We start from the raw sequence: 16,124 nt of genomic DNA, 5'->3' as shown, positions 1-16,124 counted from the left end.
TCTTCCCATTAACAGCTGAGCTGGAGAAAAGCCATTCTCCAGGAGTGTACTTCAGTAAACCAGTAACACTTTATACTAATCACCTCTGCTCCCTCCGAAAAATGTTTTTCATAAGGTTCTTTACTGTCCATATAGACCTTTCCACAAGTCCATTTTATTGGGGTTAATTTGGACTTGATGTTTTGTGATGAAAATTCCACTCTATGGCCAATTGCCTAAAATCTGCACTGGAAAATTGTGGCCCATTGTCACTAAAGACTTCATCTGGAATTCCATGTCTGAAGAAGATTCTCTTCAGCTGGCGATCATTGACTTACTATTAGCACTGTGCAGTGTGTAAATTTCTGGATACAGAGAATAATAATCTGTGACTATTACATAATCCTTTGTTTGCCAGATAAATAAGTCAGTGCCAACCTTCTCATAAGGCCTTTGTAGAACTGGATACACTTGACTTTTCTGCATTTGGGATCTGCAGCATTTTGCAAAATGATTATTTTTCTCACATTTATGACAGTGTCCCAAAGACAACACACTGTTTGGGACCATGCTGTGATCCACACCTTCCATATAACCATCTGTACCCAGTCTTCCCCCAGCAGTGGTTTTCATAGCAAGTGGTTCCACTCTTTGATTTGATCTATTCTGGCTATATTATTTTGTATTTAGTATATGGATAAACCCTTCTGGTGAATTCAGCTCTTTGGCTTGTTTCTGCTGCCCTGCATAGTTGGAGAGCTCCCTCACAGAGCTGTCGCTCTCTTAACACATTGTCTTTAATGCCATATGCTTTCATCTTCTTCAAACTTAAAGTTATAAATATCCAATGCTTCCATGCCAACAACATCCAAAAAGACTGATGATTTCACTTTATAATTGTTATTCTTTGCCCCTATGGCTGCTAAATACAATTCAAATCTCTGTCTGAATTTTTTTTATTTCTCTGCAACATTGACTGACAATTGCAGACTGGATGGAGATTGCAACACATCCATTTTTGGCTTTTTCCCCCTTCTTAACCCTGGTCTACACTATGAGTTTAGGTCAAATTTAGCAGCATTAGATGGATTTAACCCTGCACTCGTCCACACGATGAAGCCATTTTTGTTAACTTAAAGGGCTCTTAAAATCAATTTCTGTACTCCTCCCCGATGAGGGGATTAGCGCTGAAATTGACCTCGCTGGGTCAAATTTGGGGTAGTGTGGACACAATTTGACAGTATTGGCCTCCGGGAGCTATCCCAGAGTGCTCCATTGTGACTGCTCTGGACAGTACTCTCAACTCAGATGCACTGGCCAGGTAGACAGGAAAAGCCCAGGGAACTTTTGAATTTCATTTCCTGTTTGGCCAGCATGGCGAGCTGATCAGCACAGGTGACCATGCAGAGCTCATCAGCACAGGTGACCATGGAGTCCCAGAATCGCAAAAGAGCTCCAGCATGGACCGAATGGGAGGTACTGCATCTGATCACTGTATGGGGAGATGAATCCGTGCTATCTGAACTCCGTTCCAAAAGACGAAATGCCTGTGCTTCCCTCCTCCCACACCACTCCTGGGCTACCTTGGCAGTTATCCCCCCATTTGTGTGATGAATTAATAAAGAATGCATGAATTTGAAACAACGAGTTTATTGCCTCTGCAAGCGGCGATCAAAGGGGGGAGGGGAGGGCGATTGGCTTTCAGGGAAGTAGAGTGAACCAAGGGGGTGGGTTTTCATCAAGGAGAAACAAACAGAACTTTCACACTGTAGCCTGGCCAGTCATGAAACTGGTTTTCAAAGCTTCTCTGATGCACAGCGTGTCCTGCTGTGCTCTTCTAACCGCCCTGGTGTCTGGCTGTGCGTAATCAGCAGCCAGGCGATTTGCCTAAACCTCTCATCCCACCATAAACATCTCCCCCTTACTCTCACAGATATTGTAGAGCACACAGCAAGCAGTAATAACGATGGGAATATTGGTTTCACTGAGGTCTAACCGAGTCAGTAAACTACGCCAACGAGCTTTTAATCATCCAAAGGCACATTCTACCACCATTACGCACTTGCTCAGCCTATAGTTGAACTGCTCCTTACTACTGTCCAGACTTCATGAGCCATGGGAGCAAGGGGTAGGCTGGAGTAGGTGTGACCGCGCGGTGCTGCCGACTGGGAGAGCAGCCTGAGGCAGAAGTCTCCAGCTGGCATGATATTCCAGGCAGGACTGAATCTCCATTAGACGAAACTTCTCTGCTTCCTCCCTTTGTCTCTGCTTTCAGTTGCAAAATAGGAATTAACTTCAAAATGACTACAGTTTCATTCAGGACTTCTGACACTATGTAATGATCTTGGGGTTCATTAAATAACAAAGCAGTGAATGAGAAAGGAATAAAACTTTGATAAAATAAACCAGAGAACTACTGTTGTGAACTGCTGCAAAAGGCGTTCCCAACCCCCACCTCCAGGGTACATCTCCAAATTGCCACAATCACAACAGTGTCGCTTATGAGGGAGTCTCTCCAAATCACAATCTTTCATAAACATATCTCTACACACACTTTAAAAAAAGATATTGGAAAAGGTGCAGGCGATTCAAGAGCTGAAGAAAATGCCTGACAGAGAGGTAATGAACTCAATCTGTATGGTTTATCAAAAAGAAGCTTGAAAGGTGATGACATTACAGTGTATGAGTACCTTCACATGGAGAAAATACTGGATACTAAAGGGCTCATTAATCTTGTGGAGAAAGGCAAAACAAGAACCAGTGACTGGAACCTGAAGCCAGACAAATTCAAATTAGAAATAAGGCACAATTTTTGAAAGAGTGAGGGTGATTAACTACTCAACAAACTACCAAGGGATGTGGTGGACTCTCTATCTCTTGACATCTTCAGATCAAGACTGGATACCTTTCTGGAAGACATGCTTTAAATAGACAAGTTATTGGGCTCCATCCAGGTGTAACTGGGCAAAATTTAATGGCCTGTGTTAAAGAGGTGGTTAGATTAGAAGATTTAATGTTCCCATCTGGCCTTAAACTCTATGAATCTATGAGAAAGGAGCCACCTTATACTCCTACATGAGCTACCCATATTGTTAGTCTATGCCTTGGGTTATGGGAGGTGGCGACCAGCCTCCATAGAGCTGCTACTCTTTTCCCATATAGGTGGGCAGGGATTGGATGGAGTATTGGCTCCACCCTGCCTGCCAGCAGAACTGAGCTGGTATGGAGAGGGAAGTAATCAGTGGCAGGTATAGGACTGATGTATATGGTATAGGTACAGATTACCTCCCTTCTGGAGCAAAATTGATGGGGGACAGAACTAGAATTAATTTGTGATTCTGACTCTCAGTCTGAGGCCTGGTCTGGTCTGGTCCTGAGGCAGCATAACTACATCCTGCCCCTTACTCAGGGCTTGTGACAAAGCCCCAATCAACACCTTTAGTACCTCGTAGTACAGACCCTCATACAATGAATGAGAAGATTGGAAGGTCCGCTCAAGTGGCAGTGCAGAATTCTTTGCAGACCACCTCCCACCCCCATCTTTCAGTGGTGGATTATCCTTGAAAGGCTTTGCACATTTAGTGCCTTCTAAATTGAAAGGGTAGCAGGATGGAATGCTTAAAAGGATTAGAGAGGAAGGATGGTTTAGTGGCAAGAACACTAAAATGAGCCTTGGGAGATGCTGGCTCAATTCCTTGCCCTGCCGCAGCCTTCCTGGGTGACCTTGCGCACGATACTTAGTCTCTCTGTGCCTCAGTTCCCCAGCTGTAAAATGGACATAATGAGTTCCTGGCCTCACAGAGTGGCAGAGGTTAAATATGTTAAAGACTGTGAGGCACCTATTACAGTAATAGGTGCCATATAAGTATCATATAATATGCTTTCTCTATGTAGCAATTTGTAAAGTCTCTTTTTACATGTGCAGATGTTTTATGATAATGTTCAGACTGTGTTTTTTAAATAAAAATTCCAGTACATGCATGCCCCAATATTAAGAGGGCTGTATAAAGTTACAGTAAAGACCAAAATTACAGTTTCAAGGCTCCACCTCATCTCTTGTAATCAGAGCATTAAAAATGATTTTTAAAGAGATATGAAAAACACATTGACTTCATCATTTTAACTTTTTCTTTCCTATCAGGCTCCTCTGAATTGCTTTGTTTTGAAACAGGCTTGTGCAGTGCCAGTGTTTTCTTTGGCAGAAATGGAAAGCTGGGTTTGGGGATAAAAGTAAATTGCTCCAACGCACCAAAATGAGATTAGGAGATTTGACAGGACTTCATGCAAACCAATTCTGCACAGGCATAGGAGCAGTTTTTCTTTCCTTCCTTTTAAAGGCAAAAGCTTTGCAGGAATGGAGTCCAGGGTAGGTGGCAAACTCCTCAACCCTTGGTAAGCCTACAAGAAAGGCTTCTGGGGAGGTGGGCTTAGAGAGGGGGAGAATACACAGCTTAAAAGTGGTTGTATGTAATTTTGCTTGCAATGTTCACATGCACTTGAACAATGGCATAGTCCCCAAAATGGACCTTTATGTTAATCTGTTCTGCTAGCAGTTGAGGTAGAGAGAAAAGGCACTTTAAAACTCACTCAGCCTTGAAAATTTCTTGGCCTGAATTGTTTCACCTAATAAAAAATATCACACTGTATGGCCTAAGCATACCTAGTGGCCGAGGACAGAAGGGAACATGTTAAATACAGGGAGGGGAATACATACTTCAGCCTTTATCCACACACAACAGCTGAAACTATGCTAGGAGCACCAATCTCGGGCAAGGTTGTTACCATTCTGGTGTCTGTGACCACGGGGGACATTTTTCTTTCCCTGAGAACTGTGCTAGGAGTCAGTGTTCTGCATGAGTTAGATACTAGTTTTGGGAGCATGGTTTAGTGAGCACGGTTTAGTGAGCACAATGTTCAGAAAGAAAATAATCCTGTGTCTAATGGCCAGGAGAACAATGATAACAGCAGCTGTATTTAAACAAGTATTGCAGCAATCTCCAATCAATGTTGGCATTGAGTGCTTGTGGGTAATTAGGGAATATCACAGTATTTCCCCAAATAAGCAAGTTTAGTTCTTTTTCATAAACTAAATTACAGTCATCATGCTACATAATTTCTTCCTTTCTCATCTTTAGCCACTATCCATGCTCAAGCCATGCCTATGAGGTTGAGTACCCCTGAAATGTTTCCTGCCCAATACCTTTTTACCATTGAATTAAATTTAGGTCTAAAATTTTCCATTAAGTATAGGGAAAACTGCACTAATGTTAATTACTTGCATGCGGTTGCTAGCATGCTAATAGTAGCCATTCTACTATGGTTTCAACTATACAGTGTTGACAGGGCTAAATTCTGCAGTTATTTAATTTATTTAGATGCCCAGAGTTGTGGAGCATTTTAATGCAGAGGCCCAAGACACAACGGACGTGCAGAAGGAATGAGAAAACATTCAATTAAAAACTAAAGTAAAATGACTTTAAAAATGTACAATTTACTTTGTTAAATGGAAAAAACATTCAAACTTAAAACACCATCTGCCATACAAATTATGGGGTTTCCAGCATTTGTTTTCCCTTAACATATTTCCATGTGGTTCCAGGTTCCCTTGCTCTGATTCCCACTTCAACTAAGCAGGGCACAATGTTATCATTGGTGATCCCCTCTATATGCCTGACCTCATGCACAGCCCCTAGAAAGCCAATCATCCAGATGCCAGTTGTCCGAGCTTAGTTATGAAGCAGAACTCTAGGGCAGATTTCCTGGAATATTTGCATTACTACAGCGTAATTAAAAGAAGTCAAGGTGTTTTTATTAACGATTAAGTCTCATAATACCTTTGAGATGTAGACTTCCCTCTGTATAAAATAGCCTCTCTTTACCACGATAGCCTGAAGTGGCTTTCCCCAAAGTCACAAAACTGAATCCAGTATCTACTTTCAGGGTTAAGCTGTATTATACTAGGATTAATCTCTACAAGGACCAAGCATGTATGTGTGTGTGCGCGCTTTTTAAATGTAAGTGGCAACTACATTTTCAGGCTCAGTACTGTATTGCCTGACACGGGGGAAAAGTTAAAATGGCCACAGTAAAAGTTTTAAACATCACTCTGCAATGCTCTTTCCCATCCACTAGTCAGTTTGATTACACTTCCATTCTATATAAATGTCATCAATGAAGGGTTTTCACACTCATGATCTATAGAAAAATACCCCTGGAATGACAGAGCTCTGTACAAGCATTACAGAGGATTATAGGAACAGCTCTGGTTGAAGGAGAACACTCTTTACTTGTCACTAAGGTTTGCAACTTAGGGACATGGTTAAACTCAAAGCTATTACTGGATACTCAGGCAAGAGACCCAGGCAAGAAGGCATTATTCTCCAATCTGCATTTTATGAGGCAAGTGATAGTACTCTGAAATACAGAGCTTGCTGCACTTACCCATGCCTTTGGCATCTTTCAGATGGCTAATGTATAGTACAGGTCTGTCGCATCTTACGCTAGGGTTATGTTCCGCAGTCAGCGCATAAAGCGAAAATCACATTTAGTCAAAATTACATTGAGTGTAATAGCGGGCGGAATTGCCCGCACTACAGGTACAGTATTAAAATTGTTATTTTTCTTTTTTTTTTGTTTTTGCCAACCACGTAAAGCTGAAATCACGCATGTTAAATGCGTGTAAGATGCGACAGACCTGTATACATTAGGGAGGCTACAGCTCAATTCCACTGTGAAGGCAACTAGTGCAGACTACCACTGTTGAATGGAATGTCATAGGGCTGATCCACACTAACCCTCCACTTCGAACTAAGATACGCAACTTCAGCTACGTTATTCACGTAGCTGAAGTCGAACTATCTTAGTTCGAACTTACCGTGGGTCCACACGCGGCAGGCAGGCTCCCCCGTCGACTCTGCGTACTCCTCTCGCGGAGCAGGAGTACCGGCGTCGACGGCGAGCACTTCCGGGATCAATCCGGGATCGATTTATCGCGTCTAGACAAGATGCGATAAATCGATCCCAAAAGCTCGATTGCTTACCGCCGGACCCGGAGGTAAGCATAGACGTACCCATACTGTGAGCACATCAGGCCAATGCTTCAAGTGCCTCAATGCTTTGTTACCTCAGAGTTGCCAGGGGAAATTCAGTGCATTAGTTTTAACTGCTAAAGCCCTTAGTAGTTTGGGAACTGGTTAGTGAGGAACTGACTCTCCTCACATCATTCTGCCACAGATGAAATCAGGAGAGGCACAGAAGAGAGAGAGAGAGAAGGGAGATGCCAACAGGGTACTCTGCATGAAGACCCCTTGGCTTCGGAACTCACTTCCTGGTTTAGTCCATCATAGTCTAGATCTATCAGCCTTCCACTCACATTCCAAGACCTATCCTTTCTCACAGGCATTTGGGTTGCTGGTTTTATTGATAGTTAGGAGTAGTGAATTAATAGGTGAATGATGAGGAAAACCCATGTGACATACTACAAGAAAGGAAAAAGATGGCAGAGATGGCACCATTCTACATAGCAAGCTGCTACTGGATCAGGAATAGACAGAAATGATATATTGACACAGATCAGATTCCAAACCCACACTGTATCCCTATCCCAAGTGGATCATACCTACCTCTGACAGCTGGCTCAGAGAATAGGATTGTTTTTAGTTTATTCACAGACTTTCACAATACTTATATAACTTACCATATCAATGAATTTTCATTGACTTCACTCTGAATTGACAAGTGTGGGTGTGCGCACACCAGGGAGGGAGTAGCTGATAGTATGAACAGGGTATTTGTTATTGGCGAATAACAGATTGTCAGTTTAATCATTGTATCAGTACCCAGTACAGTGAATAAATGCATGCTAATGGAATAAGGTCTTGTATAAAAGAAAGATTGTATAATGACATCCATATTTAGTCAGAAAGAGACACTGTTTTTAAAAATGAGAAACTGGACACAATTAGAGCAGTAAATTAACACTTAACATAAGCAGAAAGAATACATGTAGAATCCCCTCAATCTTGAAGAGGAAAATGATTTTTTTATATATAAAATAGCAATTTCCATCTTGAGACAAAACAAGAACTTGCAGTAATTCAGGTATCAACCATCCTCCCCTAACTGTAACCTCACAAGTCTTTGTTTACTACTGTGTTCCACCAGATTGCTGGATTAGGAATACTTTATAGACTAGTGTTCTATCCATTTGAAAGGAGAGTGTTGTTAAAACTTAGCTAGAAAGAGAGTAGTGCTGCTACTGTAATTGGTTTACAGTAGGATTGTGGTTACAAATACTAAGTTTGTCATTTGCTAGTTCATCTGCACAGTAGATTTCTTAGTTGAGGGAAGTTTACAACAATTTTTAATAGGTTCTAGATCTGCTATTTCTAGCCAAGACATTTGAATTTAAGGCAAATTATACAAGAGTTAAAATTTAGAAGTTTAGTTCAATTTAAAAGAGGAATTTGCATTTGTAATAAAAGTTTTATTATAGCTTTTTGGCTCCTGGGGGCCATGGGCATCTACCTTCTTGGAAAGAAGGGGCAATAACACCTATTGGGACAGAATTGAAAATAACTCTTCTCCTTCAGTCGGATGTGACGCTGGCCACATTATTCCCTTGCATACCATTGGCCATGAAACTGACATGCCTTAACTGTGTCAACCCAATGAGCCATTGGGTTGGGGGAAACTTTGGTTTGCCCTCAAGATTATCATGCGATTACACACTACTTTTGGCTTCCCACACCCTTCTCTCAGTTTGTTTAAAAGAAAGGAATCCTCAAAGGTTCCAGTTCAAATCCTTTTGAGATTATGATAAAGAAAAGGCAGCAGTTGCCATCCAGCAATAGTCACTGCCATGGTATAAAAAGTCTGTAAACTGTACCCAAGAAAAGAGCTGTATTTTGAAACGTGATACATTAAGAGATCTTGAAAGGCCCCTACTGAAGAAGCGGCAACCAGATGTCACTGATTTATAAGCGAAGGCCCAGAAGCAGTTACAAGGCAGTCGCAAGAAGAGCACATTTCAGGAAGTTAGGTTAGATCTGTGAGAACTCTGAAGTTGCAACTTAAAAAAAGGTGAAAATACTAGCCTGAAAACTGGGCCCCATGTTAGATCTCAAATAACTGACCCTTTATTTGAAGAATGTTAGCCTGGGAGGGGCTCTCATCCCACTGAGCAAGCAAGAACCTAGTGATGTTGGGTCTGCTTAAGGAGGTTAGACCTTACAGCTTCATTGTTGCTCACTCTGATTTCAACCAACCAGGTGCCAAGACAGAAGCACTGTGGCAGACACCAAAGCATCAGAAGAATAGCAGAGGTGCCTCTAACTACATCATCAGATCTCCATTTAGCTTTACTTATAGTATAGATCAAAACACTACAAAATAATAAAAAAATCTGCAGATGTAGGGCTCCATACAGAAGGCAGGCAATGCTCCTTTAGTAACTACTTCATTACCATAAATAAGTGCTACCCACTTCCGCCCTTTAAAGTTTACATCAGGGGTCTCAAATTCAATTTACCTTAGGGCCAGTGCCAATCCTCAAATCCTCCCAGCAGGCCAATAATGTCACTCATGCCGCCCAAAACTCCGCCCCCCCCAAAACTCTGCCCCCACCTGCCTAAGGCTCTGGGGTTTGGGTGCAGAAGGGGTGAGTTTGGGCTCTGGGAGGGAGTTTGGGTGCTGGGTGCAGGCTCTCGGCTGGGGGTGCAGGAGAAGGGGATGGGGTTGCAGGCTCTGGGAGGAAGTTTGGGGCCAGGAGGCGGTATGTGGGAAAGGGGTGGGGTGCAGGCTCTGGGAAGGGTCTGGGGTACAGCGCTTACCTGGGGCTCTGGGCAGGCTGGGGGGCCTCCGCACACTGCTGCCCCCAGGCACCGCCCCCACGGCTTCTTATTGACTGCAGGGGCACTTAGGGCGGGGGCAACATGTGGAAGCACAGCCCCGCCCCGGGGCCGGCAGCCACTGGAGCGAGCAGGTAGATGCCACTCAGCTCCGCTGCGCTGCCGGGCCCCTGGGGTGGAGCGCCGGGGGCAGCAAGTGGAGCCAAGGGAAAGACCCGGCCCCAAAACTGCTGGAGCCCTGCGGGCCACATTGGGGAGGCTCATGGGCTGCAGATCGCCCGTGGGCCAGGAGTTTGAGACCCCTGATTTACATCATGAGCAGACCCCATGCATCCTCACACATCATTCTATGAGTCAAGCAGGGCTTTATGATCAATATGTTGCACATCCACTCAAAAGGATAATCCTGGAGTCCAACACAGTTGTCAGTGTCAAGACCTGAAACCAAATTTTTTAAATGGTCCTAAATGTTCTCCAGTCAGCATTCTCCTTTATTCCCCTACTGAAAGAAAGGAGGGTTAAAGTGGGGCTGTAGATGGATAGGTTCTCAATGACATTTGCTTAACTACCAAACCCTAGGATATATTAGCCAATTATTCTCCCTTTCAGGAGACAGTAGATCCTATCAAATGAGATATTCCTTACCTACTTTCATAAGCCAGGAGGAATAAGGCTCTCACCCACGAATGGCAAACCTAGTCTTCCACACCCTCATGAGGCACACCCTGGGGTGATGCTGAAACCCAAGCAGGGGGAATTTGTTTCCTTGCTCTGGTTGTCTCTGGTACGGGTCAGCAAAGATAGAAGAATGGCCACAGCTGTTACATCTGCCTGGTGTATCCAGGCTACTCCCCAACCTGAATAACTGCTGAGTAATTAGTTATTGCATCCATGGCAGAGAGTCTATTTCCTCTTTATCTCTACAATAGCTCTTTGGGTAACCCTGCATCCAGACTCAAGCATGTTGTCACTTAGGCCAGTACCTCTTCACCAGCATGCCGGACTCCTTCTGTCAGTTAGCCATATGTTCTGGTGAACTCTAGTAACACCCAGGCTTACAGGTAACGTCAGCAGCTGATGACAGCCAACATTCCCCATGAGATGCTTGATAGTCTCTTTCTGCTGGGTATAGGTTCTTTAACATTTGTAGAATCCACTGGAATAGACTTACTGGGGATCCTCAAGATGAGCCTCTAACTTTGGGAGTTGTATTGGTGTAATCTACCAATACAACGATACAGCCATGGTCCACCCATGAAAGCTCTGGAGCCCTCTAGGTTTTCAATTAACCATGGGAAAGCAGTTACCTGAATACAAGGCCAAGGTGCTGATGAGTTAATGCAAACAGTACAATCACCTAATGTCCACTACCATAGACATCTTGGCATCAAGCTGCCCACTCCCTCCACACCAGGGCTTTGGAGATGTGCTCTGGCTCCGATCCAGCTCCAGGCAAAACCTGCAGCTCCACTGCTCCAGAGCTGCTCCGCGCTCCAGATCTGGGCTCCGCTCCAAAGCCCTGCTCCACACTGACCTAGAGGATCACCAGGGGTCATAGATGAGCTATGGCAGATGAAGCGCACAGGCAGAAAGTCACAACACCAGTGGCACAAAAATTTCAATCTGTATGTTGCCACTGGCTACCTCTGTAGGAGGGGTGTTAGGCAAAATCAATTTGCAAAATGAAGGATTGTGCCTAAGCTACAATGCTAACTCAATCTATACTTTTTAGTACCTACCAGTAGCATAAACAACTCTTCCAGACCTATGCCACTCTAGTAAAGGGAGGAAAAATGAACCTTTTACTCCCCCACAGTCAATGCAGCAGACTCACAGCTAGCACAGTGAACTAGCTCATCATCCTAAACTGCACAGCCCAGAAATCCAACCCAAGTATCAACCGCTGTGAAAAAACTATCAGCACACTTTGATAGTTCCATGTGTATTCATTTGATCTTAACTGGGAAAGAAAAAACTCAACCCCATTGTATTATTCACCCCATCACCCTTGATTGAGCTGCCCCACCCCAACACAAGTGCCAAAATTCAAGGAACCCTGAAAAATATTAGTGCCACAACCTGGGAAACAAATCCATACCTCTCCTTACTGGTAAAAGCCAGTGAACAACTACGCTCACTATTAATAGAAGTTTTCAATGCCTTTTTCAGGGAAGAACCCTTACCCAAATGCAATAGTTTGCTCAACCCTCAAGAAACCATCATTTGATCTTGAAAGACCTGTCCAATTACCATCTCACCTGCAACGTCCCATTCCTGGACAAAACAATTGAGAAAATAGAAGCCAGCAAACTCCAACATGTGACATCAGCCAACATCCTGGATGCCTCACAAATCAGGGTTCAGAACAGGGCACAATGCAGAGACAGCACTAATGGCCCTAGAGAAGCACTTCAATCAGTGAACACAGGCAAAATCTCCACACTCATAATGCTGAACCTCTCTTCAGCTTTTGACACAATAAAACACAAAAGTTAACCTGCTTACATCAAACAATAGAAGATGGCCCAGCACTGCAGTGGTTTTAATCATTCTTCTCCAGCACAACTCAAGTGGTGATGGGTAATTGCTTCTTGTCTCTGCAGGCCATCACCAGCATCCCCCCACAGTGATCCCCTCTTCAATATCTACATGAGACCACTGGGAAATACTGCAAGATGCTATGGACTCAGCTGCCAACAATATGCAGACAACACTCTCTTATTCAGCACTGATGCAGTCACCATTGCTACGGGTATGTCTACACTGAGTTAAAAAACCCTGCAGCACAGTCTCAGAGCTCAGGTAAGTTGACTCAGTCTCATGGGGCTTGGACTGCAGTGCTATAAAATTACAGTGTAAAAGGTTCCCACTCAGGCTGGAGCATGGGCTCTGAGACTCACTTCCCTCATGGGCTGCTAAGCCCCACCAATAGAAACATTGCAAGATATGCTTTCAATCTCCCACAGGAGGTTATGGTAGAAAGGTTGAATCTTATGAAAGAATGAAGCTTTGTGGTATTTCACAAATGGAAACTTTAAAGTAGTGGTGTAACTGCCCATCTCAACCTTCTGCCGGTCTGAGAGGAAGGATTTGAATCATCTCCACATATTCTTAGCAGTATCCAGTGGCAAAAGAAATAGAAGACTGAAATTCTGCAGACATCCAGTAGAATGAGCAAGTATTAAGCAGTTTTCAACGACAGTTGTCTTCCACTAATATACAAAACAATTGTGCCATGGCCTGGTCTAGAGCCTTGCCGGACCATTTTCTGGCTGCCTTGGAGAATATGTGAACTTCCATGACTTTGCTAAGAAATGGAAAATACGGATAGATAGTAGTGTGAAGTATGTAGCACCAAGAATCTATTTCTTGCATATTGGTCAGACTATAGCAAGTTTTAAGGTGGGAGGTAGACTTCTAATCCTTCCTTAGTGCAGTCTTTTTACTGGAAGATTCAGGCAGCCTTTCAGGTCACAAAGGAGACCATAAAAACAGTCACAAGTGGTGACTTGCACTTTCTTCAGTGTTTATTGGATGTCCTACATAAGTAGGCCAAATTCTGAAGAGAGCAATAACCTAGGCACATGGCTGTCTAATCCGGTCACTAAGATAGTCCACCACAGACAATTTTATAGCAATTGTACTGAGTTCTGTAAGACAAGGGAGCCCAGTTACTGTGGTTTCCTGCCCAGAATAGCTCTACTGGGTATTGCTGGAGTCCCCAACCTCTGCGTAATTCACAGCACAACAGAGAACTCCCATTAGTTGAGGCAACTGAAATTCCCAGCTTATGGAGTGGGGAGACTAGTTCAAGCACACCCTCCCAAAAGTGCAAAGCGAGTCCATTCTAAATTAAGACTTATGTTGCCCCCTTTATCTCCTCACCACCACATACTAAACTCCATCTACAAACTTCACAAATCCTACACATTTCAGCAGTTGCTGCTGGACACAGTTTATCCAAGAGCTCCCACAAGCATGAAGTATAGATTGAGTTAGCATTGTAGCTTAGGCACAATCCTTCATTTTGCAAATTGATTTTGCCTAACACCCCTCCTACAGAGGTAGCCAGTGGCAACATACAGATTGAAAGCTGTTTAGCAGCTGTTTGACAACACATGTAAATCAGAACGCAGATGATGCAAGTCTCATTTGCAACACAACAGCAAGCACCAACAATGTAAGCAAGATCTAGTGGGATTTCTTGAGTCAGTTAACTGGTACTAAGGATTTGGAGCGGCTCTGTACTAGATGGTACAGTATGTTGTCCAGGTTATTGAGAAATTTAGTGCATGAATGTTGGTGTAGTTTAACAGAGGGTTGTTAGGAAAAATGAGGAAGGGAAAGAATGGCTTAAAATAAGTCACCCTTCAGCAAATAGGCACAGAAGATCCAAAGGACTATAGCAGGGTTAAAAATCAGCACTTAAATGTGTGTTTGTGTTGGGAGTTAATTATTGCTGTTCAAAACTGCCCTGAAACATAGGACCCCACTGAGAGGGTGGCTGAAGAAGTTAGGCCTGTCGAAGTTAGCAGGGGATGGTAAGGTATACGTGCCTGCAGACCAGTTTAAAATCTTTCCTTTAATGTTTTTTTTTTTTTTTAAACTGGAAAATAAAAATAATTTTCAGAAAGCGGCTGATCACTATATCCTGTTGGTCACAGCCTCCCAAAGGCAGTCAGACCTGCAGGGTAACAGTTGCTATACAGGGTACTGTAGTCCAGGGGTCAGTTTAAGTGGCAGAATTCTATGGTGGAATGTAAAAAGGTACAATGTCTGAAACCTGAGGGGATGCACTCGGCCTAGACGGGACAGAGCTGCAGCTAGCCCTGAAACTGACAACTAGCTAAAAGTTAAATAATTAGTATCATTTATCAGAAAGCTGCATTTCAGCAGCTGAGGTTTTATGTCAATATTTTTGTAAATGTGTACCTACCCTAATCAAGCATTCAAAGCATAGAGCCAGGACAACCTCACCACTGATGAATAACTGGGTTAGCAAACGTATGCTGTATCAAGACACAGGAAGACACATCTAAAGCTTTAATGCAACATGGAAGTGTATTAAATTATTGATTACATTTACATATTTAAATGATCCTACTTACAGTAATAGTACTTAAGATACAATATTTGGTAAAAACAGCTAGTATATTTAAGTCTTCAAATTTTGGTAATGTTTTCTACCAAGTGTAAGAGTAGAAAGCAAGGTTTCCATAGATGAAAAGTGTACTTAACCAGAAACAATCCAATTGGCTGCAAAATACAGACTTACGATGATGGATTGCTGACATCTACAGAAAATGCAGTATTAAAAAGGTATCTTAATGTATATTTACAAGAAACTGCTTAGTGGTTTGTTCCAATATGGAGATCAGTTACCTGATTAATTAAGAAGGATGTGTCTAGGCTTGTCTTTGCTTTAATGCACCAGAAATAATCCCTCCACAAAAAGTGTACTAGAAAATATACAACTGTACAATAGGAAGAGGATAGAAAAGTTGAATACTGTGGAAAAAATTTATTAGTCTATACAGGCAAGTCTTCTGAAACAGATAAACCATTGGCTGTTTACAGTAAACCCAAGTGAAATACTCATTGCAATAGTATTTCCCCCAGAGATCCAAAAGCAGTGTGACTTTCCCCATATTTAGTGTCTGAAAGGAAATTATGTTTCTGAACAAATAGCCACACAAAGCAGTTATGTGATATAGACCTTCATAGCCATAAGTGAGCTACATGTACATCACCAATGTTTAGGAAAAGAGCATCTGTACTTAAGTGTGGCAAGCTGATTCACAAAGAAAGAATAAAAAAAGACACCATTCAAATCCTTGGCCAAAAAAATGAAGACTCTACAGCAGGACTATGGTGGGCAGCATCGTAAAGACTACTGTGCAAGAATGCCATAAATTTAGTATATAAATATGACAGGATTAAGATGCCAGTTAAGCAATCAAGTTATCAACTGAAGTGATGATTTTTTTAAAAATCCCCTACTGTGTTTGCTCAACTTCTCAAAGGAAATTTTAGAAATCTCTTCAAAAACTGTTCAGATTAACTATAAACTGGCAGAGGCCATAGTTTAGATAGCTCTGCTTAATGAAAAAGAATTTGTAACAGACTTGGCTGTAAGAATTGTGTAATCATGCTGTTTATGTTATATAGTACCAACAAGGACAAGCATTTATCAGTAAAAGATATCACATTTTATCTTGCATCGTTTTTAGGATGTGTGCATATAAAGCAATACTAGAATTCCAACAGTACTTAAAAAAAATCCAGACAAAAAGCAGA

Source organism: Emys orbicularis, chromosome 2 (genome assembly GCF_028017835.1).
Source record: "Emys orbicularis isolate rEmyOrb1 chromosome 2, rEmyOrb1.hap1, whole genome shotgun sequence".
NCBI lineage: Eukaryota > Metazoa > Chordata > Testudines > Emydidae > Emys > Emys orbicularis.
Note: the sequence above shows the minus strand (reverse complement) of the source record.